This window comes from Saccostrea cucullata, unplaced genomic scaffold, assembly GCF_032062105.1.
Source record: "Saccostrea cucullata isolate Sc308-1 unplaced genomic scaffold, CSIRO_AGI_Scuc_v1 ctg12334, whole genome shotgun sequence".
Classification (NCBI taxonomy): domain Eukaryota; kingdom Metazoa; phylum Mollusca; class Bivalvia; order Ostreida; family Ostreidae; genus Saccostrea; species Saccostrea cuccullata.
The window spans coordinates 12,280-38,871 of NW_026931595.1; the positions used below are offsets into that span (position 1 = coordinate 12,280).

The 26,592-nt window shown below is 36.0% G+C and overlaps 1 pseudogene; it reads right to left on the reverse strand.

Annotated features, from left to right (window-relative positions):
- Positions 1-1,078: 1,078 nt before the first annotated feature.
- On the reverse strand, positions 1,079-26,456 carry LOC134233095 (acetyl-CoA carboxylase-like; annotated as a pseudogene).
- Positions 26,457-26,592: the final 136 nt, after the last annotated feature.

A 26,592-nucleotide genomic window follows, 5' to 3' on the forward strand; every position in this document is an offset into this window, starting at 1 on the left:
TCAATTATGGCTTTGTAAGTCTTGAGAAGAAGATTTTTAAAGAATTTTCCTATATATTTCAATGTAAAACTTTGGTCAGCCATTGTGGTCCTGCCCTACCCCCAGGAATGATTTGAACAAACTTGAATCTACACTGCCGAAAGATGCTTCCATATAACTATGATCAATTATGGCTTTGTTATTCTTTAGAGTGAAGAAGATTTTTAAAGAATTTTCCTACATATTTCTATGTAAAACTTTGGTTGGCAATTGTGGCCCCGCCCTACCCCCGAGGGTCTTGATTTGAACGAACTTGAATCTTCACTACCTGGGGATGCTTCCATATAAATATGATCAATTATGGCTTTGTTATCCTTTAGAAGAAGATTTTTAAAGAATTTTCCTATCTATTTCTATGTAAAACTTTGGTCTGCCATTGTTGCCCCGCCCTACCCCGGGGGTCATGATTTAAACAAACTTGAATCTACACTACCTGAGGATATTTCCCATAAGTTTCATCTTTCCTGGCACAGTGGTTCTTGAGAAGAAGATTTTTAAAACATACCACCAATTTTCATTAATTCCCAATTATCTCTCCTTTAATGAGGGCGAAACCCTTCATTTGAACAAACCTGAATTCCCTTCACCTAAGGATACTTTGTGGCAAGTTTGGTTGAAATTGGCCCAGCGGTTTTTGAGAAGAAAATGAAAATGTGAAAAGTTTACAACAACAACAACAATGACGACAACGATGACGACAAACAACGGACAAGTTGTGATCAGGTGAGCTAAAAACTTCTGTAAGGCCTAAAACACAGAACAACAAAGTTAAAAGAACAAACAGCATTCTGCACAATTTTCTATCTTTTATGCAAGAAATACACATTGAAAGCATCATATTAAATAGATGTACCCTACTACACAAGCATTTTATTACATGTACTTCTTCTCTTCCTCTCTTCTCATTTTTTTTTTATATAAAATATGTTAAATTAGAAAGTATAGTTAATAATGTCTGCAAGGGGAAAAAAATTTTGATAGGAATTTATCAATTCCTGAAATGTTAATGAAATGAAGGCATCTTCAGGGTGTTTCATTTCTAAACATCGACATGTCTATTTCTGTGATACCTGAGTGAACATTCCTGGAAAATCATAGACATAGGTTGTTCCACTTGACTGGGCCTGGAATCTCTTCAGCTGTAGGTGGTCCTTTGTGGGGTAGGGCGTGCTAATCAGTAGACCATGATGGGCCCCTTGTTTTGTTCCGTAGGCCTCAAACATCACCTACAAAAGGTAATCAAAGTCTAATTAAAAAGCTTAATTCTAATCATTAAGTTACTTAGATACAAAGAATTATCCCATGTTTACACCTTTATCCCGTGGATATAGCTCATGGGATATCGTTTTCATATCCCACAGTTATGACGTCACAATGGTTTTTGCGTTAGCGCGAGGAAGTAAAAAATAGCAGAATCCTATATAAAACAGTGTTAAACATCGGTTGTGAAGTATTAAACATGGGATAAAAAGAATCTCCCATGTTTTGTAGTTGAATATGATTTTTATCCAACTCGTTGTGTGTTTTTATCCCCTCGCCAAGGCTCGGGGATAAAAATCACACAACTCGTTGGATAAAAATCATATCCAACTACAAATCATAAGAGATCCTATATATACCATGTCTTCATAAAATATAATTCCTGAATGATGCCAAACTTTTATAAAATCAAATCCCCTATCTACCTTTAAAAGATAACCTTATGACCAGGTATGCCATATTCCTTTGACATGGTTCATATTAATTGCCAATACAATAATTATTTAGATGTAGAAAATGTAGCTGGTAGGCAAAAAATACTAAAAAGAATATACCAATAAAATTTAAATCAATGAAAATAAGCGAATTTACAGGACTTTATCAACCCTAACTCACCAGTGGATGGGAGAATGCCACTTCTAATGAATCCAAAGCCTCCAGGAGGGTTCTCTCTGCTTCATTTTGTAGGTACTCAAAAGAGGCCTCCTAATGAAAAAAAACATCAAATTTTATCTTAAGGCCTGTCTTTGTTTGAAAAAGAGTATAAATAGTTCAGATGATGCCATATACAAACACATAAATATAGGAAAACTTTGACAAGGAACACTTTGCTTCACTGGATTTTTTGTTTATTGTAGAATTTAGAATATAGGGGAGAAAAATAAAGAAGTGCAAGACACAAGTACACAAGATGGTACAATCAGACAATATCTTGTAACTGTTTTTGCATGCAAAAAAATTTATTTTATTTTTTTTTGAGAAGAATAAATCTTGTACCTATTCATTGTGTGCAATGTTACCTTGGTGACGAGGTCGGAGTGCCTGATGATGACCCTCACAAAGAATCTGTAATCCGTCACTTCCTGTCCTGATGCCACCTGTTAGACAATAAACAAATAAGTTTATGATGCAGGTAACCCTGAAAAACACCCATTTAAGATTGTCCAGACACTAAACAAGAACATTTAGAGGACAATTTACAGAGTTATGTCCCTTTTAAGATTGTTGGACACAATCAACTTTGTTAAGAGTCTGCAACGTTATTAAATTTTTCAATCAACTTTTAACTTTTCACAAATTTCTGTAAAGCAATAAGCTTAAAATAACGTGATTTCAAGAAGATAATACATATTTATTAACTTATTTTCGAAACGTTTGAATTTAAATTGTTCAGTAATATATAACAGGAAGGCTTTTATATGAATTACATCTTATACTATAAGAGTTCTCTCCCTGTAATCAGAACTGAGTGAAATTCTACCTTAGCTTTTCCCAGGTACAGATGCATCTTGTAGTTGTTGGTCTGTATGGCCTCCAGGTCAAAGTTCCTCAGTCTGTTGATCTCCAGCTGGAAGGCCAGGGCGGGCTCTAAATGTCGGTAAATCCTGTCCTCACCAAACTAAAAATAAACATTGTGATTTTAAAAATATCACAGTCTGAAGCATTAAAGGGAACTAGTAGACATTTCCTGGAACACATTTACTTGTTTTCATGTATGTGTTTTATTTATATCAAAAATGTTACCATGTTGTCATTTACTTACATCAAATTTGGCACGATATGTGAAATATTTTGGGAAACTTCTCTGAAAGAGAAAATAAAATCCAAGTTAATAATAAAATTTAATGTAAAATACACATATCAACATTCACTTCTGTACACGTACAAAATTAAATTTGTAAAACATTATTTTTAAGTTCAATCACAGTGAAAGCATCATTCTAGACCTACTCAACAGCCATCATTTTGAAACCAACCCTACAGAAATAACAACGAAAAAGTTGGTTTGAACATACAGCGCCATAGCAAAAGTATTCGCGATTTTTCAAAATGGCGGCCGTAAACAAGGACGCGCATAACAAAATAAAACTATTTTAAAAGTATGAAAAACTGACTAACTGTTTTCAATATTTTGTGAGTTGACCTTTAAATGGATCTTATTACTGCCTGGATCCGACGGGGAATCGATAGGTATAGGTTTCTTACATACTCAAGGGCGATGTTTTGCCAGATATCAAGTATTGCATTAAAAAGTTCGTCTTGGGTTTTGATGTCTCTGGCCGTGTTTTGAAGTGAACGTTTTATTTTCAACCAAATATTTTCAATTATATTAATGTCCGGGGACTGTGCCGGCCATGTGATGGAAGGAATGCTGTTGTTTGTCTTATATTCACACGTAATCCTGGCTCTGTGCACGGGTGCATTGTCATCTTGAAAAAGGTAAGTTTTATTGGGAAAATGCCTCACTATAACTGGCCACAAATGTTCGTCGAGTATATCTATATACTTTTGAGCAGTTATGTTGCCATTAACAAGACACAAAGTCCCTACACCATTGTAGGTAATACATCCCCATACCATAACTGCAACTCGACATTTGGGTAGGTACGCCTCATTTGCTCTTCTCCAGACATAAACCCGATGATTATCTCCAATTACAACTTGACTTTCGTCAGAAAATATGACGTTTTGCCAATATTGTTCCACTGTCATTCGTCGTTTACCCAAACACCAAGATAATCGCTTTTTCCGATTAACTTCACGAACAACCATTCGTTTTCTCACAACTTTTCTTTGATATCCTTTTATTCTGAGAAATCTCTGGACCGTACATTTACTTACAGTTTCTGTAGGACATTTTCCTTCATTTAAATCCAAAGTAACATTGTTTAGGGTCCTGTATCTGTTGCCTTTGACCGTCCGCATTATCCAGTTTTCATCTCTAATTGACAACTTTCGAGGTCTTCCCGTTCGAGGTAAGTTTTTCACTGTTCCCCGTTGAATAAACTTATTCCAAACAGATCTCACAGTAGATTCACTAATATTCAACAAACGAACTATTTCTGAAGTTTTGTGATTCTCACTTTTCAAAGTAACGATTAGATTTTTAGTTTCAGCACTCAGCTCAGAGGATTTTCGACCCATGGTTAAATTCTGCTTGTTTACATTCACTACGGAAGTGCAGACGATAATTTAACATAAAATTACGTCATTTCCTTCTTAAAGATAACTCCGTAAAAAAATAAACAGATATCTCTTATTTTCCATAGAGTTATCTCTCTTTTCTTACTTGAGATGCGAAAGTGAGCCGCCGCCATTTTTAAAAATCGCGAATACTTTTGCTACAGCGCTGTTCACTGAAAAGTATTTTATTGTTTTGATGTTATAACAAAAGGATTGCATGGACACAAGTTCCTAAAAACTTACAACGTCCTCTCCTTAACGAAAAAGTTCATTTTGCGACTTACCCTACAGTAGACTAAGAATGTTATTCTTCTGATGGCCTTCTCACACAAGTACTGCTCCTAAAAATATCACAAAACATGACTTTCAATGATCTCAAACTATAGCCATAACAGATGTATAATGGAGAATTGCAGCTTTAAAATTTTTGTGATTTGAGTCCATACCAGGCTCTCTTTACAAAAATCCTGGAACTTGACAGCAAGAGCGTTGTCGTCATACTTCTCCTTTTTGCTGAATTTAATTCCCACGTTGATGATATGAAAAGGTTCATCTGGATCTGTGGAACTCTGTAGAGAAATTTTATTGACATTGGTTCTCTGGCACCTTTAATTGATAATTAATTTTCATCATTTATTGGACACACTATGAAGGATTCATAGAGCATGATATTGTACTGAAACATACGCAACAGGTAATGGCAACTCAGTAATTTGTTTTAAGCTTTTTAAAACTATTTTCATTTCTACTTTTTTTTTTCTTATCAGAAGGTACCAGAATTAATAAAGTAACACTGACATGAAGAGAGATGGAGTCTTCGTTGCCGGCGGGACTCTTGGCCAGTATAGTGGGACTGCTAGGTGGACTGTCTGACTCCACTGTAAAGCACTCCAACACCTGCTCAAAGTGGCTACAAATAGGAAACAAGAGATGTTTGTAAAACACTTATGCCCCTCTCCCCCCAATTGGAATTTTTTGCAAGTCCAAGGGGGCACAACTCTATCAAAAATGGCATGATTGTACCCAAAGCAGAACTTGACCTAGATATTCATCTGATTAATCTGTATTTTAAATTTCATCTCAGTATGTGCAACGGTTGCAAAGAAAATGAACGGAAACTGCAAATAATTGAATTTTTTCAAACTCCAAGGGGCATCACTCTGTCAAAAATGGTGCGATCATACCCAAAACAGAACTTGACCTAGATATTCATGTGATATATCTGTATACCAAATTTGATTTCAGTATTTGCAATGGTTGCAAAGAAAATGAGCGTAAACTGCAAATAATTGAAATTTTTTCAAACTCCAAGGGGCATAACTGTGTCAAAAATGGTGCGATCATACCCAAAACAGAACTTGACCTAGATATTCATGTGATATATCTGTATACCAAATTTGATTTCAGTATGTGCAACGGTTGCAAAGAAAATGAACGGAAACTGCAAATAATTGAATTTTTTCAAACTCCAAGGGGCATCACTCTGTCAAAAATGGTGCGATCATACCCAAAACAGAACTTGACCTAGATATTCATGTGATATATCTGTATACCAAATTTGATTTCAGTATGTGCAACGGTTGCAAAGAAAATGAGCGGAAACTGCAAATAATTGAAATTTTTCCAAGTCCAAGGGGCATTACTCTGTCAAAAATGTTGCGATTGTACCCAAAACAGAACTTGGCCTAGATATTCATGTGATATATCTGTATACCAAATTTCATTTCAGTATGGACAACGGTTATGAAGAAAATGACTGGAAACTGAATGGACCGACAGACCGACGGACCGACAGACCGACCGACAGCAGCAAAGCAATATGCCCTCCCTTCTTCAAAGGGGGACATAATTAAAAAAATAATAACCTTAAATCAAAATCAAACAAAGATTTAATTTTTTTTTAAAAGATGCTGATTTATCAGCTCACAAACTCATAAATTCATATATTTTTGTGGAGGCACACATGTACATTAGTAATTGGAGGAAAAAATATGGATTCATGGGGGTTTAATTTCGTGGATGAAGATAACTAGAATGGATGATAAGTTGATTAGTTAATTCAAATTTTTATAAAGGAGACATGAACTCTCTTCATACCCCCAAAACAATGATTGAATATTAAACCGTCCACAAAACTGAGGATGAAGAGTAAGATTTTCTTTCATTCTTTGGTATTTAGTCAAAGACTACTCACATTTCGAATTCTGCCATGGAGTTAAATGAGGCCATGATGCCCATTCTCTGACAGGTGGGCGGTTCAGTCAAAGACTACTCACATTTCGAATTCTGCCATGGAGTTAAATGAGGCCATGATGCCCATTCTCTGACAGGTGGGCGGTTCAGTCAAAGACTACTCACATTTCGAATTCTGCCATGGAGTTAAATGAGGCCATGATGCCCATTCTCTGACAGGTGGGCGGTTCCTCCAGCTGATCGATGTGGGCCTCAGGGTCTGACAGACCGGACACCTTGTCACTGCTGTCATACCGCATCACCATCAACCTGATAATTAACAAAACAATTAACTGGTTTATTGTTATAATTAATCCATTATCAAAATAGATACAGTTACTGTTGTACCTCCCTTGCTTTTACTATTGTACACTGTACAAGTATAGTTTTGATCACTGACAACATTAAGTTTGAAACTGTAATCTTACCCTTTTTACTTAAATGACAAGAAACCAGTAAATGCTGATTCAACTCTTTTTATTTAAATATTTTTATTAATAGGTATTTTGACTTGTCTACAGGTCTTCATTATGTTTTACCTGTTGGGGTGTTACCTAGGGAGGAAGAACCTGAATTCCACCATTGACATGTCCCCATTAAGTTCTCTGTGCTAGTGACAAAACAAAGCACAGAATTTGAAACTGTAAATTGATCTTAATTACCTAAATGACCAGAAAACAGAAAAATTTCATGTTGATTCAGAATTTTTTATTTTTTTCTCAATATTTTTATTTACCTGTTGGGGTGTGACCGGGGGAGAAGGAACCTGAATTCCACCATTGACATGTCCCCGTTAAGTTCTCTGTGCTGGAGACAGTTCACCTCATACGCAATGTAAGCTCTCCTTATGTACACCTATAAAATTTTAAAACATTCATAAAATATGTTTATAGAAAGTGCAATGAAAAGTAAAAAGTCAATTTTAAAGTTCTTGGACCCTCTGCTTACAGTCTGAGATAACTCTCATCTAGATATCAAATTTAAGGGTAAAATTTTTCAGATTTTGAATAGCAAAATTAATTGCAAAACATAATTTGAATTTCTTTTAAAAAGTCATAATCTGTAAAGCAAAACTTTAAATTATTGACCAGAGGAAAAAAGAACTAAAGAAAAAAGACTTTTTTCCCTCAAAAACCAGAACTTGGGAATGGATTCATGAAACTGTCATTATGAAAATCAATTCCCGACACTGACTGCTTTGTTCTCACCTCTAAGGCAGCAGATCTGACCAGGTTGTTAGTGTGCCAGAAGAATTCCTGTAGGATGTCATAAATGGCCGTCTCTGAATGGATGATTTTCTGAAGAAAAAATTTGAAGTGCTGATATGGACATACGGTATACATAATCATAGATGTATATACCAGGTAAGAGAATATATTTCTTGATGACAACTAAATTGAATATACAGTGACTTAAATGTTCAATAAAACATAAATTGGTTGCTACAGACTTTTAAAATATCTGATTCTCTTATTCTTATCCATTTTGTTGACTAGCTAAAGTCTATTCTACCTTTTTTTAATTTCATAAATTTTTAAAGAATACTGAGAAATGTGTAATAAAAACCACAATATCTAAATTAAGAACAAGAAATTTTCATGCAAAACACTGCAAAAAAATTTAACCTTGAAAGCTTACGTCATACAAGAAATCCAAATAAGCCTTTCTCTTCTAAATAATATACAAGAACGTTTTAACATTGAACCAGGAGACATATCTTAAATTTTACTTTCCTTTTTTTTCTGTTTTATGACAAGGACATTTAACTAAGTAGAAAAAGATAATGAAAGATCTACCAGACCTGTAGATTTTCAGGATTGAATTCTGGTCCATACATATCAATGGCCGACAGAAAGATGGATTCCATCTGGTTGTGTCTGAGTTCATAGGGGGGAGTGTGAGCTGCTATCAACACCTGAAAAAAAATAATCCAAATCCAATTACAAATAATTTACACACAAAAAAGTTCAATGTATACAATCATGGATATCATAGTATTTATTAGCAAAATATCCAATTAAAAAGAAAATTTGTGAATTGGGGAAAATTGCATAAAAATTGCATAATCTAAAAATATCCTCATCCACTCCTATGATTTTCACATATCTAATTGGCAGTGAGATTGATAAGTATATAAAAATGAATATTTTGTACGATATAAAGACATTGTAATACCTGTCTGGCCCTGAGAGCTACTTTAGCATTCTCTGCATTATTCATTGTGGTGAGTTCAGTCAGTATGGAGGCCAGCTCATCTGTCAGACCCGCTTCTTTCTTGCACAGGTGGTCCTATAACAAATATATCATAATGATTGCAATCATTTCTAGATTTCTATAATTTTGGCCTTAATTTCTGAAATCCCTCTTTCTCTCTTAACTTTATAGCTTCAATTTATTGAATTCACTATTCAATACTAAATTCAGGACTTCATGCTAAGTAAGAAGTATTTCAGCAATATTTGGTGAGAAAATTATATAGTATGAAAACAACCAAACAATTATTTAATTGAGTGCAATCTGTATCAAGGTAATGCTGCAGATATTTGCAGCCATTTTTTTTTAAGGAAAAAAGATTTTAAATTTGAAAATTTTTACGATGAGCATGGTGATGAGGATGTTTTTCTTCTGTACGGCCAGATGAGAGAAGATGCTACCAGCCACAGCAGACATGTCCTTGGTCTTAGATATCAGCTGAGCTATACACTTGTCATAGTGACCTGTCAAAATAATCATTAATTAAAATACATGTACCAAGTTAACTTTGGTCTTAGATATCAGCTGAGCTATACATTTGTCATAGTGACCTGTCAAAAGGATCGACATTCATTAAAATACATATACATATACAAAGATAAAAAATAAAAATAAGGAATAGGATTGATTTTCCCCCATGCTAACATATTATTATTCACACATGGATAATTATGGTATATCATCAAGTACAGTAAACATCCTAATAAGAAAGTTTCAGGGGCAGACAATTTTGCTTGATTATAAAAATTAATGTAATAGCATCTATTAATTTAAAAAATAGATGCACTTATTTTATGAGGAAACTGTGTTGCTATTATGGTTGGGTTAGGCTAGCTTCTAATTGAGTCGGGATCGAAGTCCTTATTCTTCCTCTTTGACCTGCATCCAAAGCGAAAAGGTACAGAAATTTGGTAGCAGAATTTTTTTTCTAAAAAATATACTTTAAAATGCAGTTTTCCAAAATTAAATTGTGAAAATATGATGGATAATTAAGTTTTTTTAATAAGTTATTGCTTCGATGGTTTATGTTTTGCAGTTTTAGCACACGATGGATATGGATTTTAAACAAGTTCGCAAATTATGGCGTGGTAGCTTACATGTGCTTTTCGCTAAAATTTAAAAAAAAAAAAAAAAAAAAAAAAATTTAAAAACTGTCACTTGTTTATAAGTGGGTTACTTATTAATTTCATTATTTAATAGTTCTTGTTTTACATTTCATAATTTATTGGAGTTTTTGCTGCAACGTGATTTGATTGGAACTGAGGGTCACGTGGTAAGAAAGGAAGCGAAGATGCCCCGGGAAAAGTCGAGTAGAAAGCGCAAGGCGGACAAAAGTGCGGCATCCACGAAAAAGAAGAAAGATCAGGAATCCCAAGCTGTGCAGGATGCCGTCTCTCTACCGCAGGCTGATCAACACACTGAGCAGGAACAACCTGTCGCCCCCTCTTTTAGTGCTACTATGAGTACAACAGGTACTAATTATGAGGAAGCACCTCAAATAATACAAAGTGTAAACATTAAGCTTGCAGTAAATGTCTCACAATCAATCAAGGCTAAAATTCTTAGTTCTGCATACGTTGATTTAGCATTATTGTTGGAAAATACTTATGCAAAACCTTCCACTGAGAAAACAATTTACATAAATGAGAAGGGACAATTGGTTACTAAAGAAGCATCTAAACCTTCTGCCAAAATAGATAGTATTGACAAATGGACAGATGCTTTCATTATCTACAGCAGCATTTATTCGTCTGTTCATATTCAGTCAGTACAAGGGCTTTTTAAATATATGCATGATGTGAGATTGGGGGCATCTAGAAATGGGGGCTTAGGTTGGAAAAACTACGATGAGCAGTTCAGGCTTCGTCGTAGCCTGGACCCGACAATTCCTTGGGGTAACGTTGACCAAGAATTGTGGCTCATGTTTATGTCCCCTTTACCATTAGGTCAAAGCCAAAATGCATCAAGTACTCCTATTCATGCTTCAAATTATAGGTGTCATGACTTTAATTTCAAAGGGCTATGCATTCGACCAATTTGTACTTACTCACATACATGTATCAGGTGCAATGCAAATCATCCAGTATCTCAGTGCAAGCTCTTAAATCCTACTCATTCAACTCCTTATGGGCAAGGTAACACCCAGTACAACCATGGGCAGGGGGGTTTTCCTAGAGCAGCTCATGGGTATAATGCTCCAACAGCCACAAGTCGTTTTCGTCCCACCCAACAGCAATCCAACTTTGCAAATAGGGCCAGATTCCCATCTAAACGTTTTCCCAATCCCGGTAATTTCTCAAATTCAAGCCGATATATGGGATTTGGGAAAAACACCAATTAGGGTGGATAAACTTGTAACCTATCTAAAAACTTACCCAAACAAACAGGCAGCTCAAGAACTAGAGCAGGGGTTTACCCAGGGTTTTAGCTTAAAGTATGTTGGGCCTAGGGGTCATGTGATGTCAAAAAATTTAAAGTCAGCAAATGAGCAACATGAACAGCTTATTGATAAAGTAAGAAAAGAAATAACTATGGGTAGAATTATGGGTCCGTTCAAACAATTACCTTTAGCTAATTTGCATATCTCACCTGTTGGGTTGGTACCGAAGGCTGACGGAGGGTGGCGTATGATAACCCACCTGTCTTATCCAAAATCTAAAAGTGTAAATGATTTTATTGATCCATTGGCATGTACTGTTCATTACTCTTCCTTCGACAATGTTATTGATATGATATCTGGATTAGGAAAAGGAGCGTTGCTTGGCAAGTTAGATATAAAAAGTGCATTTAGGCTTGTTCCAGTGTATCCGGGAGACTTTGAGTTGCTTGGTTTTTGTATAGATGGGTTATTTTTCTTTGACAAGTGTTTGCCGATGGGATGCTCCATAAGTTGTAGAATATGGGAAACCTTTGCCACTTTCCTTCATTGGTTAACCGAAACTAGGGCAGGCTTGAATACACTTGACCACTATTTGGACGACTTTTTATTTGCAGGTAGGAAAGGTACAGAAGACTGTAGAAAACTTATGGACCAGTTCAGGTCAATGTGTTCTGAAATTAATATACCTTTAGCAGATGACAAGACTATAGGCCCAGTTACAACACTTACATTTTTAGGTCTAGAAATTAACACAGTGGAAATGCTGATTAAAATCCCACAGGAGAAGTTGGAAAAGCTTAGTAATATCATACAAAATTTTTTGAGTAGGAAATCAGTTTTAAAAAAGGAGTTAGAGTCCCTTGTCGGAATGTTAAACTTCTTTGGGAAGGCGGTTAGATCTAGCAGGGCTTTCAGTAGGAGGTTTTATGACGCAATGATTTCTGTATCTGAACCACATCATCATATAAGAATAGGCCCAGAGTTAAGGGAGGATTTGAACACGTGGGACTTGTTTCTCAAAAAGTTTAACGGGATTTCATATTTCCCAGCTTCTGAGTGGGTCACTTCAAGTGTATTAAAATTGTATACTGATAGTGCAGGTAGTGTAGGGTTAGGTTGTGGAGCTTATTTTCATGGGAAATGGGCTTTCTATGAGTGGCCAATTCAGTGGAGAGAAACAAATTATTTAAGAGATTTAACATTTCTTGAATTGATCCCATTACTTCTTGCAGTTTGGTTGTGGGGTAAGGAGCTGGCCAATAGGAAGGTGGTATTTTACATTGATAATCTAGCATTAGTAAGCATAGTAAATAAACAAACGTCTAAATCCAAATGTGTCATGAAGCTAGTGAGGCCCCTTGTTTTAAAACTTATGGAATTTAACTGTATTTTTAAGGCATGTCACATAAGTAGCAGGGTAAATTGTATTGCTGATTCTATTTCATGCAAACAGTGGAGACGATTCAGAGAGGTAGCTCCAGAGGCAGAAATAAATCCAGAGTCCATTCCATTGGAGTTTCATCAGCTGATTTGCAGCTTCAGGCAGGGAAGTTGTTAGATGCATCACTGTCAGAAAATTCTAAGTTAGCTTATGAGTCAGGGATTACTTCATTTGAGAATTTTCGGAAACAGCTTTGCTTGGCCAATCTTTGGCCCCCACCATTAGATCATGTCGTTCAATTTGTTTCTTACTTATCGATTAAAAAATGTTCAGCATCAACAGCAAAACTTTATTTGTCAGCTATCAGTTTTGAATGTAAGACAAAAGGCTTCCAAGATATTACAAAGAATTTTTTAGTTGTTAAGCTTGTTGAAGGGATGAAGCGTTTGTCAGCTAGGAAAGATACACGTCTTCCCATTACTCCGCAAATTTTAGTCAGAATTATTGAAATTTTGCCTGCAATTTGTTTCAATGCTTATGAGGTGAAACTATTTAGGGCCGCTTACTCGCTTGCATTCTTTGGATTTTTAAGAGTTGGTGAATTTACATTGTCAAAAGGAAATACAACTACAAGTATCATTCAAAAATCTGATGTTAAAATTGAGCCAGACAGAAGTAAAATGTATCTGACAATACGGTATTCAAAAAATGATCAATGTGGAAAAGGGGTTACCCTTTGTATTCAGTCAGTCAATAGTATTGTTTGTCCTGTTACATGTATAAGGGAGTTTCTAGCTGTTAGACCCAATAGTGATGGCCCATTGTTTTGTCATATGGATCTTTCAACTTTATCTAGGTACCAGTTTTCAGCGGTTTTGTTCAAAACTACAAAATTACTAGGTTATCAGGATTGTAATTTTAAGGCACATTCATTTAGAATAGGCGCAGCAACAACAGCGCATGAATTAGGCATTGACCAAGTGTCTATTCAAGAGGCAGGTAGATGGAGGTCCAAAGTTTACAAGTCTTATATTCGCTGTCCAATAACTCGTTTGTTTAAGTAAAATTTTGGTCATATGTAAGTTATATCGTAAATTTCAGATTTACAATATATTTTAGGAAGCACTGTATGGTGTATAGGCTCATCCATTATTAAACAGGCTTTTGGGGTGGCCAGACAAAGAGAGGGTGGAGTACAGTTGGGGCTACAGAGGAAAAGAATTCATATATGGTGGCAGGGCTATGCTGGGCTCAAAATTTTGAAACTTAAACAAAAGGTTTTGTATTTAGCGAAAATTAACGTCGAAAGTTTACCTGATTTTATTTTGATACATTGTGGGGGAAATGACATTGGGGACCCTTCAACCCCTCTGGCCACACTCATTGCAACCATGAAGCATGATTTGAATAGGTTAGGTGAATTGTTACCCGGTACAAAATTTATCTGGTCCCAAGTCCTACCCCGTCAATCTTATAGGTTTTCCAAAAATAATAGGGCAATGGAAAGAGCCAGGAATAAGTTTAATAGAAGCGCGGCTGTTCATGTTCTGAAAATGGGGGGTGCATATTTAAAACACCCAGACTTGGTAAAAAACATGGCACAGTTTCTGTCTTCAGATGGCGTTCATCTTAACAGCCTAGGTAATTCAGTGTTACTTAATGACATCCAGGGGGGTCTGGAATATTTTTGCCAAGGTTCAGGGTATGTTTTTCCAGACACATTAAGCCCATAGGTTGGGGTTAGGCGGTTGGTCGTGGGTCAGTTGAATGCGGCTTCCCCATATTTATGGGGTGACCGAAACCTATGGTTTCCAAAGGTTTCGGCCATGTGGCGTTTGCGCCGAGCCATTCAACTGATGATATACATTTTGCTGCTGCTGCTTTAAACAAAATGATGAACTGTAAAATATGTGCTGCTTTCAACAAATACATGAACTGCTTTGCTTGCTGAAAACAATTTTAGTAGTATCGTTCGCGGTTAACCCGGAACAACAACTACATTGTATATAATGTGTTTATGTAAAATACATGTAAAACTGTAAAGTTAAATACCGTTCGCGGTCAACCCGGAACGGCTTATTTTGCTTATTATAGTTTATGCTTTTATGTTGTATGCTGCTGCTGCTGCTGCTTGTTGTAATTTGGGGTCGCCCTTTACGCTTGGCGACCCTATGCTGCTTTATACTTGCCACGACCAACAATCGCCATTATAAAAATAAATGTGATTAAAATCACTTTTTGTTTATTTCCTCTATATAAATAATAGCATCTATTAATTTAAAAAATAGATGCGCTTATTTTATGAGGAAACTGTGTTGCTATTATGGTTGGGTTAGGCTAGCTTCTAATTGAGTCGGGATCGAAGTCCTTATTCTTCCTCTTTGACCTGCATCCAAAGCGAAAAGGTACAGAAATTTGGTAGCAGAAATTTTTCTAAAAAATATACTTTAAAATGCAGTTTTCCAAAATTCCCTTCCCTTCCCACCCCTTTTTTGTAGGAGTTTAATAACTGTTTAAATTAAGGAATAGTGTCTGCTGTGGATTTTCAATCATTTCAGAGTTGTTGAACCATAAATCCATTTTGTCGTGGCATTCCATGTGTGTGGCATTCCATGTGTGTTACTGCATACAACTGGTGATCCTATGGAGTTCTGGTGATCGTATGGAGTCAGCGTTTGCGCCGAGCCATTCAACTGATGATGTACATTTTGCTGCTGCTGCTTTAAACAAAATGATGAACTGTAAAATATGTGCTGCTTTCAACAAATACATGAACTGCTTTGCTTGCTGAAAACAATTTTAGTAGTATCGTTCGCGGTTAACCCGGAACAACAACTACATTGTATATAATGTGTTTATGTAAAATACATGTAAAACTGTAAAGTTAAATACCGTTCGCGGTCAACCCGGAACGGCTTATTTTGCTTATTATAGTTTATGCTTTTATGTTGTATGCTGCTGCTGCTGCTGCTTGTTGTAATTTGGGGTCGCCCTTTACGCTTGGCGACCCTATGCTGCTTTATACTTGCCACGACCAACAATCGCCATTATAAAAATAAATGTGATTAAAATCACTTTTTGTTTATTTCCTCTATATAAATAATTTAATTGTAATACCGTAAAGCACAAATATTTGTCTATTTGGTTGTTACAATGTAACATTATCAACGAAATTAATTCCCACACAAAATTTTTTCATGACTCTGTATTGAAAAGGCTTACTTTCAAAACAACCAAACTAAATGCCCATGAAACTATTTTTAATGACAGATCAACAAAATTTGATCCCCACGAAAACTTGTGCTTTTACAGTATCCTTTAACAATATGTTTTTAAGTCACCGGAATGAAAATCAATTCATTGTAAACATTACTTCTTTATAATCGTGTTCCCTTTAAGCATGTTTTACAGACATTTTTAAACCCTTTTCCTTTTTTAGGTGGGGTGGGGGAGAATGAGTGGCTATATTCTTACCATGTTGAAATTGGACCTCTACCCTGACGTACTGTTTCAGTAAGTCCTGTACAACACTCTTCATGTGACCTCGGATCCCATTCCGGTACCTACAATTCAGAGACTGGTGAAAGCATATCAGTGTTAGCACTATTTTCATAAAAACTTGTTAAATACAATATACCATGAATTTAACATTTTTTCAAATACGTCTAATTCTTTAAGCCATTTGGTTTTCGGTACATTTGATTAGGACTGGGATTAATAATGAATTATGATCATTAAGGAAGCACATTTAAAGGAGAAAAAGAAGGGGGTAGGAAAAGCAATCGACAGACACAGACAAAAAACACAAAATATAAAATGTAGTTCCTGGAATTACACAGACAAATACAAAACATTAAAGCTGTGGTAACAAAAGGAATAGAAGAAGGGGTTAATGCCAGAAGGTCTATGAAGAGTGCAAAACAGTTCCATACAAGTTTTCAAGATTATTTGTTCCAGCAATGGCCCCCTCCTCCCACTATCCAATTAAGATGTTCAATTAAAACCTGGAAACTTATAATACCGGTACTCAGACTCTCTTTTGATTAATAAATAAAGTATCAATTGGGATATTTATCTTCTATTTTCAAATAATGCTTTTATTCAAGTTTAGCAGCATGCAAAACTTATCTATTATTTTAACAAAATGAATAGAAAATTCAGCCATGTGCATGTACTGGACTTCAAGTTTATTTGTTCAGATCAAGTGTGAAAAAAAGTTGGAATGGTGACCAGAAATCTTAAAACCTTGTGATTCATACTACTCACAACCCACTAGCATTACCCCTTAGATCCACTGTCAAAAGAAAATGGCACATGCGTTACACCAAGAACAATTATACACAAAATTCATTCCATTAAGCTTTATGATAGAACTGTCACATGCAAAAGGAAGAGGCATTCAATTTTTTGGTTCAATTATGAATTTGATATGGTTGGATTGACATGCATGGTTGTCGAAGAAAAATTTTTCTCTGATATGCTTTAGAAGAAGTTTGGGACACTTGAGATTTCCAAAGGTCAGTAATACTATGACCTCTAACCTCTGAACTAGTTGAACTATGCCCTGTGTTGTCATGAAGAAGTTTTCTCTCTCTGTTCTTCTTGTAAGAGTGGCAGCATGGCTGTCTATCACATTTGCAATCTAAAAGGAAAGCATAAGGTAAACTTTAATTTTAGTGGCAAAATACAATATAAAGTAACTCTTTCCTATTTTAATTTGAAATTAAAACACTTAGATTATCCCTTATGTATACATTTTCGTGCATTTTAAATATCCACATGGCAGCATTTCAACAACAACAATAAAATTGATTACTGATTTTTACCTGTTAACTGGGGAACTGACTGAGTACAGAGGTGATGTTACTGGAGTATGACTGAAGCTGTCACTGATTTTTACCTGTTGACTGGGGAACTGACTGAGTACAGAAGTGATGTTACTGGAGTATGACTGAAGCTGTCACTGATTTTTACCTGTTGACTGGGGAACTGACTGAGTACAGAGGTGATGTTACTGGAGTATGACTGAAGCTGTTACTGATTTTTACCTGTTGACTGGGGAACTGACTGAGTACAGAGGTGATGTTACTGGAGTATGACTGAAGCTGTCACTGATTTTTACCTGCTGACTGGGGAACTGACTGAGTACAGAAGTGATATTACTGGAGTATGACTGAAGCTGTTTTTTGATGGCTTTCTCCACTTGTGGTGGGATTCTCCCAGAAATCATGGCCACAAGATCCTATGAAATAAAATTAAATGTTCTCACTCACAATGGTCATAGATTTCAAGCTGCAAAATCTATTTATTCTCTAACAATAAGACACTTCGTGTTTAAAAATATTTACAACTATGAACATGCCATCATCAATTACCTGAAAATTAGAATTCACAATGATGGGAAGTTTTCCATAAAAATGCTTATTTCTGACTAATTGTGAGGACAAAAACAAGCAAAAATTGTAAATTCACATAACAGCCCAGATGTAAATCATATCGAGTAGCTATCATTACAATGATATTTAAAAAAGATGAAAAAATTTTAATTCAATTTTACTTTGAATTAAATTAACTGCCAGTCCTGTTCTTTTTATATTCCCTATTTTACCTGCAGTTCCAGTAGAGGCAGTGACGGGTCCCTCAGACACTTCATCAGTCTCTCTATGGACGTCTGTAGTTTAGGTTTGAAGTAAGGATCGGGCAGCGTGTACCCGGCCAGGATGTTCTCTAGCTCGGCCCGCGTACTCTGGAAGATCTGGTGAAGCTTTTCCCCGTGAGTGGGCGGGGCATGGGGTTGGGGGAGTGTCCCTTTGAAGCTCTGGGCCTGCTGGACACGACTGGGGTCATCCAGGTCAAGGTGAGCCACGATACTGCCCCCCTCCAACACGGCTCCTGGCCTCTTAACATAATGAACACTGAAACAAGGAGAAAGTTTGTAAAAAGTATTAAAGTTATTTACTTCATCTTTCAAGGAAAAGCAAGATTTGTTGCAAAAGTAAACCCATAAGGCAAAAAAAACCATGGACATAGATCCATACCTTGGTACAGATATGCTTAACTTGAAGCATAATTTTTTTCATTTGATATTAAAATTATTTAATCATATTAATATATTCAAATTTTAAATTTACAAATATTGATTTTCAATCTCTCTTTTTCTTCACTACATTCATCACTTAGAGTCAATCAATAATCCAATTCTCCCTAAATTCCTAATCTTAATCCTTTACCATCCATTTTCTGTGACCCTGAGTTCCATGACCATCTTCATCACTTCAATCTCTTCATGACTTCTATCTCAGCGTAAACATCCCCAGCAAACACATGGCCTCCATCATCTATCATGTAGTTCAACAGCTTACCAGCAGAGGGGGACCTTCATAGAAAACATCAAAATTCTCAAGTATTTAATATACATACAGGTATAAAAAGACTATCTACTACAGAAAAATTTTCACTCCAACTTCATTTGTGTCGTTTTTGAAATTAACAAGAGTTATCTGTCTTTTAACACATCTGTGTCTGAGCAGTTTAAAATTGAGTCTAAATAATTGGATGCAGGCACAAAAAAATACCTTGTATCAATTTAATTTTTTAAATATTTTATATTTGATATTATCAATTCTAAATATGCATTTCATAATCCCAGTTTCTGTGATGTTACATATCTTAACTAAAGCAAAATGTCTTTGGAAGTTTTTGATTTTGTACCAGAGTTTTCTCCCTTTACACAGTTTCCTATTATACCTGAGTTTGGTAGGTCTCCTTATGAAGTACACAGGTCTTGTTTCCTATAGTAATCCTGTAGCTGTTCTATACAATACCTGAGTTTGATAGGATAATTCTCCTTATGAAGTACACAGGTCTTGTTTCCTATAGTAATCCTGAAGCTGTTTTACACAATACCTGAGTTTGGTGGGATCATTCTCTTTATGAAGTACACAGGTTTTGTTTCCTATAGTAATCCTGTAGCTTGATGGGAAAATTCTCCTTATGAAGTACACAGGGCTTGTTTCCTATAGTAATCCTGTAACTGTTTTATACAATACCTGAGTTTGGTAGGATCATTCTCCTTATGAAGGACACAGGTCTTGTTTCCTATAGTAATCCTGTAACTGTTTTATACAATACCTGAGTTTGGTAGGATCATTCTTATTATGAAGTACACAGGTCTTGTTTCCTATAGTAATCCTGTAGCTGCTTTATACAATACCTGAGTTTGGTAGGATCATTCTCCTTATGAAGTACACAGGTCTTGTTTCCTATAGTAATCCTGTAACTGTTTTATACAATACCTGAGTTTGGTAGGATCATTCTCCTTATGAGGACACAGGTTTTGTTTCCTATAGTAATTCTGTAACTGTTTTATACAATATCTGAGTTTGGTAGGATCATTCTCCTTATGAAGTACACAGGTTTTGTTTCCTATAGTTATCCTGTAACTGTTTTATACAATACCTGAGTTTGGTAGGATCATTCTCCTTATGAAGTACACAGGTTTTGTTTCCTATCGTTATCCTGTAGCTGATTTATACAATATCTGAGTTTGGTGGGATCATTCTCCTTATGAAGTACACAAGTCTTGTTGCCTATAGTAATCCTGTAACTGTTTTAAATACAATACCTGAGTTTGGTAGGATCATTCTCCTTATGAAGTACACAGGTCTTGTTTCCTATAGTAATCCTGTAACTGTTTTATACACTACCTGAGTTTGGTAGGATCATTCTCCTTATGAAGGACACAAGTCTTGTTTCCTATAGTAATCCTGTAGCTGTTTTATACAATACTTGAGTTTGGTAGGATCATTCTCCTTATGATGGACACAGGTTTTTTTCCTATAGTAGACCTATTACTGTTTTATACAAAACTTGAGTTTGGTAGGATCATCTCCTTATGAAGGACACATTTTTTTTCCTATAGTAATCCTGTAACTGTTTTATACACTACCTGAGTTTGGTGGGGTCTTTTTCTTTATGAAGTACACAGGTCTTGTTTCCTATAGTAATCCTGTAACTGTTTTATACACTACCTGAGTTTGGTAGGATCCCTCTCCTTATGAAGTACACATGTTTTGTTTCCTATAGTAATCCTGTAACTGTTTTATACAATACCTGAGTTTGGTAGGATCATTCTCCTTATGAAGGACACACTTGTCAGGTTTTTTCCTATAGTAGACCTATAACTGTTTTATACAATACCTGAGTTTGGTAGGATCATTCTCCTTATGAAGGACACATTTTTTTCCTATGGTAATCTTGTAGCTGTTTTATACACTACCTGAGTTTGGTAAGATCATTCTCCTTATGAAGTACACAGGTTTTGTTTCCTATAGTAATCCTGTAACTGTTTTATACAATACCTGAGTTTGGTAGGATCATTCTCCTTATGAAGTACACAGGTTTTGTTTCTTATAGTAATCCTGTAACTGTTTTATACAATACCTGAGTTTGGTAGGATCATTCTCCTTATGAAGTACACAGGTTTTGTTTCCTATAGTAATCCTGTAGCTGTTTTATACAATACCTGAGTTTGGTAGGATCATTCTCCTTATGAAGTACACAGTTCTTGTGTCTTATAGTAATCCTGTAGCTGTTTTATACAATACCTGAGTTTGGAAGGATCTTTATCCTTATGAAGTACACAGGTCTTGTTTCCTATAGTAATCCTGTAGCTGTTTTATATTATACCTGAGTTTGGTAGGATCATTCTCCTTATGAAGTACACAGGTCTTGTTTCCTATAGTAATCCTGTAACTGTTTTATACAATACCTGAGTTTGGTAGGATCATTCTCCTTATGAAGTACACAGGTTTTGTTTCCTATAGTAATCCTGTAACTGTTTTATACAATACCTGAGTTTGGTAGGATCATTCTCCTTATGAAGTACACAGGTCTTGTTTCCTATAGTAATCCTGTAGCTGTTTTATACAGTACCTGAGTTTGGTAGGATCATTCTCCTTATGAAGTACACAGGTTATGTTTCCTATAGTAATCCTGTAGCTGTTTTATACAATACCTGAGTTTGGTAGGATCATTCTCCTTATGAAGTACACAGGTCTTGTTTCTTATAGTAACCCTGTAGCTGTTTTATACAATACCTTAGTTTGGTAGGATCATTCTCCTTATGAAGTACACAGGTCTTGTTTCCTATAGTAATCCTGTAGCTGTTTTATACAATACCTGAGTTTGGTAGGATCATTCTCCTTATGAAGTACAAAGGTTTTGTTTCCTATAGTAATCCTGTAGCTGCTCACTTGGTCCTTCATGTAAGTAGTGAAGCTGGCTCCATCAAACGAAATTAACAAACCCCCATCACTTAGTCTGTAAACAAAAGTAATTAAAATCAACTTTTATTAGCGTAGGAGAAATTTTCGTGAAAGCTTCGTCATTGGGAATATTTCTCACCATCAAGCCGTCCTTAAATAAAGTCTCTGTGTCTATTAACAATGGATCCAAAAAAGACTTGATTGCAAAAAATAATTGTCCCAAACTAGTTTATCCCCAGTACTGGGTATATCGCGAAATAAAGTCATCACAAGTAAAGTTTGTTTATAGTATTAATCTTACAATTTATATATACAGTTTCTGTAACTTTACTTTTATAATTTCCCTAAATGAAGGTACATTATTCTTGATACATGTATCAATCATGGTTAAAATTTCACACATTTGTCAACAGTCATTTGAATAATCAAACTGCTCTTTAAATCACCTGTGTGCCTCCACTTCCAGCATGGAGTCATTCATACAAATAAAGTAGTTGTTTGGTCCTGTCTTCACCACCTAGAAAAAAATAACAAAACAAAAATTGTATTCGTACGTATTTACCATGGTAATAAAACAATTGTCAAAAGCATTATTTTTTCAAACTTACTGAACAGTGTTATTAAATTCTGAATTTATTTGATGTACAATTTTTTTCTATTGTACAGTATTCATACTAGTAAAACCTTACATTTACAAAATCCAAGTTTCTCATTCACTGATAATCAAACTTGGTATTAATGTTCAAACATGTCCTGTTCATAACCTTAAATTAATTTGACATTATACTTGATCCCCTTGCTTACAACCTTATATTCAGGAAATCCATATTTCTCATTTACAGAAAATCAAACTTGGCAATAATGTTCAAATACGTCCTGTCCTTGACCTTACCTTGACGTTATACTTGATGCCCTCACTGATGAACTCTACGTCCACGTGATTTTTGAGTGACGTGGCCGGCAGGATCTGTCCGCGCTCCAGCGAGGTCTGGAACATCTGGAAGCACTCCTGGATCTGGTGGTCCCCAATATGGAGCGCTCCGGATATCACTCCCAGCATGACGTCCGGCTTCTCTGCCTGGACGTTCTCAGATATCAGCTTGTCCAGCCAACCCGTCGTTATCTTGTTGTTCTGGTATTCCTCGGTCTCGAAGAGTTTGATGAGGTATTCTACTGTGGTTCTGAAGTCTCCACGGATTTAGAGCTCCTTCAGCGCCACCACCAAATTCCTGTAATTTGTTTGAAATGAAGTATTAAAAGTATTGACCATGCTTATAATTCCTCTTTATTTTTTTTCAAATTAATCCTTTCGTTATATCAGGGGCTATTTCAATGAGGGGAATTTACAAGAGGCCCATGGGCCTTATAGGTCACCTGAGCATTATGCAACAACTTTCCAGTGATTAAACTTGATTCATGTTTTAAGCCAGATGTTATGGCATTCACAATTTTGAAAGAGGCACCATTGATCATCATAACAATACACTTAGCAGTTGCTTAGTTTGTTTACTTAATACCCATATGCAGGGAAAAAAATGCATTTCAACTAATCAGTAATATTCAGCAATAATCAGTAGTGCCCCTACCATACATGAACCTCTGACCCTTTGGCCTTGTTACATGATTAATACCAAGGAGCAGATTTCAAACCATTCATTCATTTTCAGTATATAAGTACAGCCCCCCCCCTCTATGGTACCCCTGACCCCGGGGCCTTGAAATTCACAATTCTGTAAGATATGGGCCCTTGTCTATCATAACTATATTCATCATAACTTTATTTGTAGTTCATCTGCTTAATACCCTGGAGCAGAGAAGAAAATATTTAAAGATTTAATGTATTTTTACTATATAATCAATAGAGCCCCGACATAACACCAGAACCCCTGACCCTGGGGCTATAAAATTCAAAATTATGGAAGAGGCATTCTTGCTCATCATAACTATGTACTTAGTTAGTTTATTTATTTCCTAGGAGCAAAGGAGAAGATTTTCAAAGAATTCATATATTTTCACTATATAATCAATACAGTCCCACCCTAACCCCTGACCCTGGGGCCATAAAATTCATTATTATGGTAGAGGCGCTCTTGCTCATCATAACTATGCACTTAGTAAGTTTATTTCATACCCAGGAGGAGAATTGAAGATTTTCAAAGAATTCATGTATTTTCACTATATAATCAATAGAGCCCCGCCCTAACAGCAGAACCCCTGACCCTGGGGAAAAAAATACACAATTATAGAAGAGGCACTCTTACTCATCATAACTATGCACTTAGTTAGTTTATTAAATACCCAGGGTCAGAGAAGAAAATTTTCAGAGAATTCATGTATTTTCACTATATAATCTATAGACCCCCCCCAACCAGAACCCCTGACCCTGGGGCCAAAAAATAAACAATTATGGAAGAGGCATTCTTGCTCATCATAACTATGTAGTTAGTTAGTTTATTAAATACCCAGGAGCAGAGAAGAAGATTTTCAGATAATTAACGTATTTTCACTATTTAATCTATAGAGCCCCCCCCCCCCCCAACACCAGAACCCCTGACCCTGGGGCCAAAAAATACACAATTATGGAAGAGGCATTCTTGCTCATCATAACTATGTACTTAGTACGTTTATTTCATACGCAGGAGCAGAGAAGAAGATTTTCAGAGAAATCATGTATTTTCACTATATAATCTATAGAGCCCCGTCCTAACACCAGAACCTCTGACCCTGGGGCCATAAAATTCACAATTTTGGTAGAGGCACACTTGCTCATCATAACTATGTACTTAGTTAGTTTATTTGATACCCAGGGGCAGAGAAGAAGATTTTCAAAGAATTCATGTATTTTCACTATTCAATCACTAGAGCCCCGCCCAAACACCAGAACCCCTGACCCTGGGGCCATAAAATTCACAATTTTGGTAGAGACACTCTTGCTCATCATAACTATGTACTTAGTTGATTTATTTAATACCCAGGAGCAGAGAAGAAGATTTTCACAGAAATAATGCATTTTTACTACCTAATTATTTAGCCCCGCCCTAGCACTAGAACCCCTGACCCTGGGGCCATGAAATTCACAATTTTGGTAGAGGACTCATTGCTGATTACAATCATGTAAACAGTTTGACTGCTTGATGTCCAGGAGTAAAGAAGAAGATTTTTAAAAGATTGCATTAATTTTAGTGGTTTTGGCCCCACCCCTCAGACCCCAGGGGGGCAGGGATCATGAAATTCACAATTTTTGTTCCCCTTTACCCATAGATGCTTTATGCCAAATTTGGTTGAAATTGGTTCAGTGGTTGCAGAGAAGAAGCTGAAAATGTTCAAATGTTAACGCACAACGCACAACGCACGACGCACGACGCACGACGACAGACGAAAACGGATAGCAATAGGTCACCTGAGTTTACTCAGGTTACCTAAAAATGGTTGGTGAAAATTAATTAATGTATGCATAAATAAATTAATTCTATCTAAAGAAAGTGAACATTTTCCTTTGAACAGAAATTAAATAAATGCAATTTATTTGATATTTCTTTTGATACAAAATATCCTGATATCAGGCAATACCATAACCCCCCCCCCCCACCTCCCCCTCCCCCACTCACTCTCTGGCGTCCTCCCGGTTCTCTCCCCAGGAGAAGCAGTGTCCAAACTGGGAGTCAGCATACTCATGTAGTCCCCCTGTGGCAGACACACTGAAGTACCCCCACACGTTCTTACTGCTGCGGAAATTCAACTCCTGGACCGTCCCAGAACTAGGCTTAAATCCCTCGAAAAAAGAATTGAAATACAATGTATAATTGTGTATTATGAAAAGGTATCATATTCATGATAGGGTATTCCAGGGACATTTATCCCAGCAACCCCAAAATGTATGGAAGCATTAAGAAAGGCAACATTTTTTTTCTCTCTTGAGTTAGGTCCACTAGAGGATAAATCTCTATTTCCTGACATGTTGATCAAGTTTTTCGCTCTCATTTCAAGACAGTTAATTTTGCTGTGTTTTTATGCAATATCTTACTTCGTCAGGGTTTTCGCTGGTGATTCTGGCTGCTATGACATGGCCCCGGGGTCGGGGGTGTATGGAGGGGTTAGAGAAATCAATAGGACTGTCCCCCCAAGTATCCACTTCATACAACTGTCTGATGTCCTTCAACCGGTACAGGGGCAGACCCATAGCAATCTGTAATACACAAAATATACACTTATAAAATACTGTATTATGCAACTATATTTATGCATCAATTGCAAATTATATTTTATTTTTCATCAATAAGTGTCTGGATAAAAATTGACAAAGTTCCACAACTAAAATTCATGTGAACTATCAAATGAAAATTCCGAAACCTTACTGCATATCTAACTAAAAATGATCAGGCTACTGTGTAAAATGTAAGAGGAGTTCAGGGAAGAAAAGTGACAGACCGATGAACAGACAGCTAGATGGACAGACAGACATGAGTAACAAGAATATACTGCAAATTCCTAAATATAGTTTGTGTCAGTTGGATATAGTATATATATTGCAGCAGTATAGTTTTGTTGCTTTTAGACACTGAAAATGTAAATATAAGGCATATTTTTCATGAAGCGCT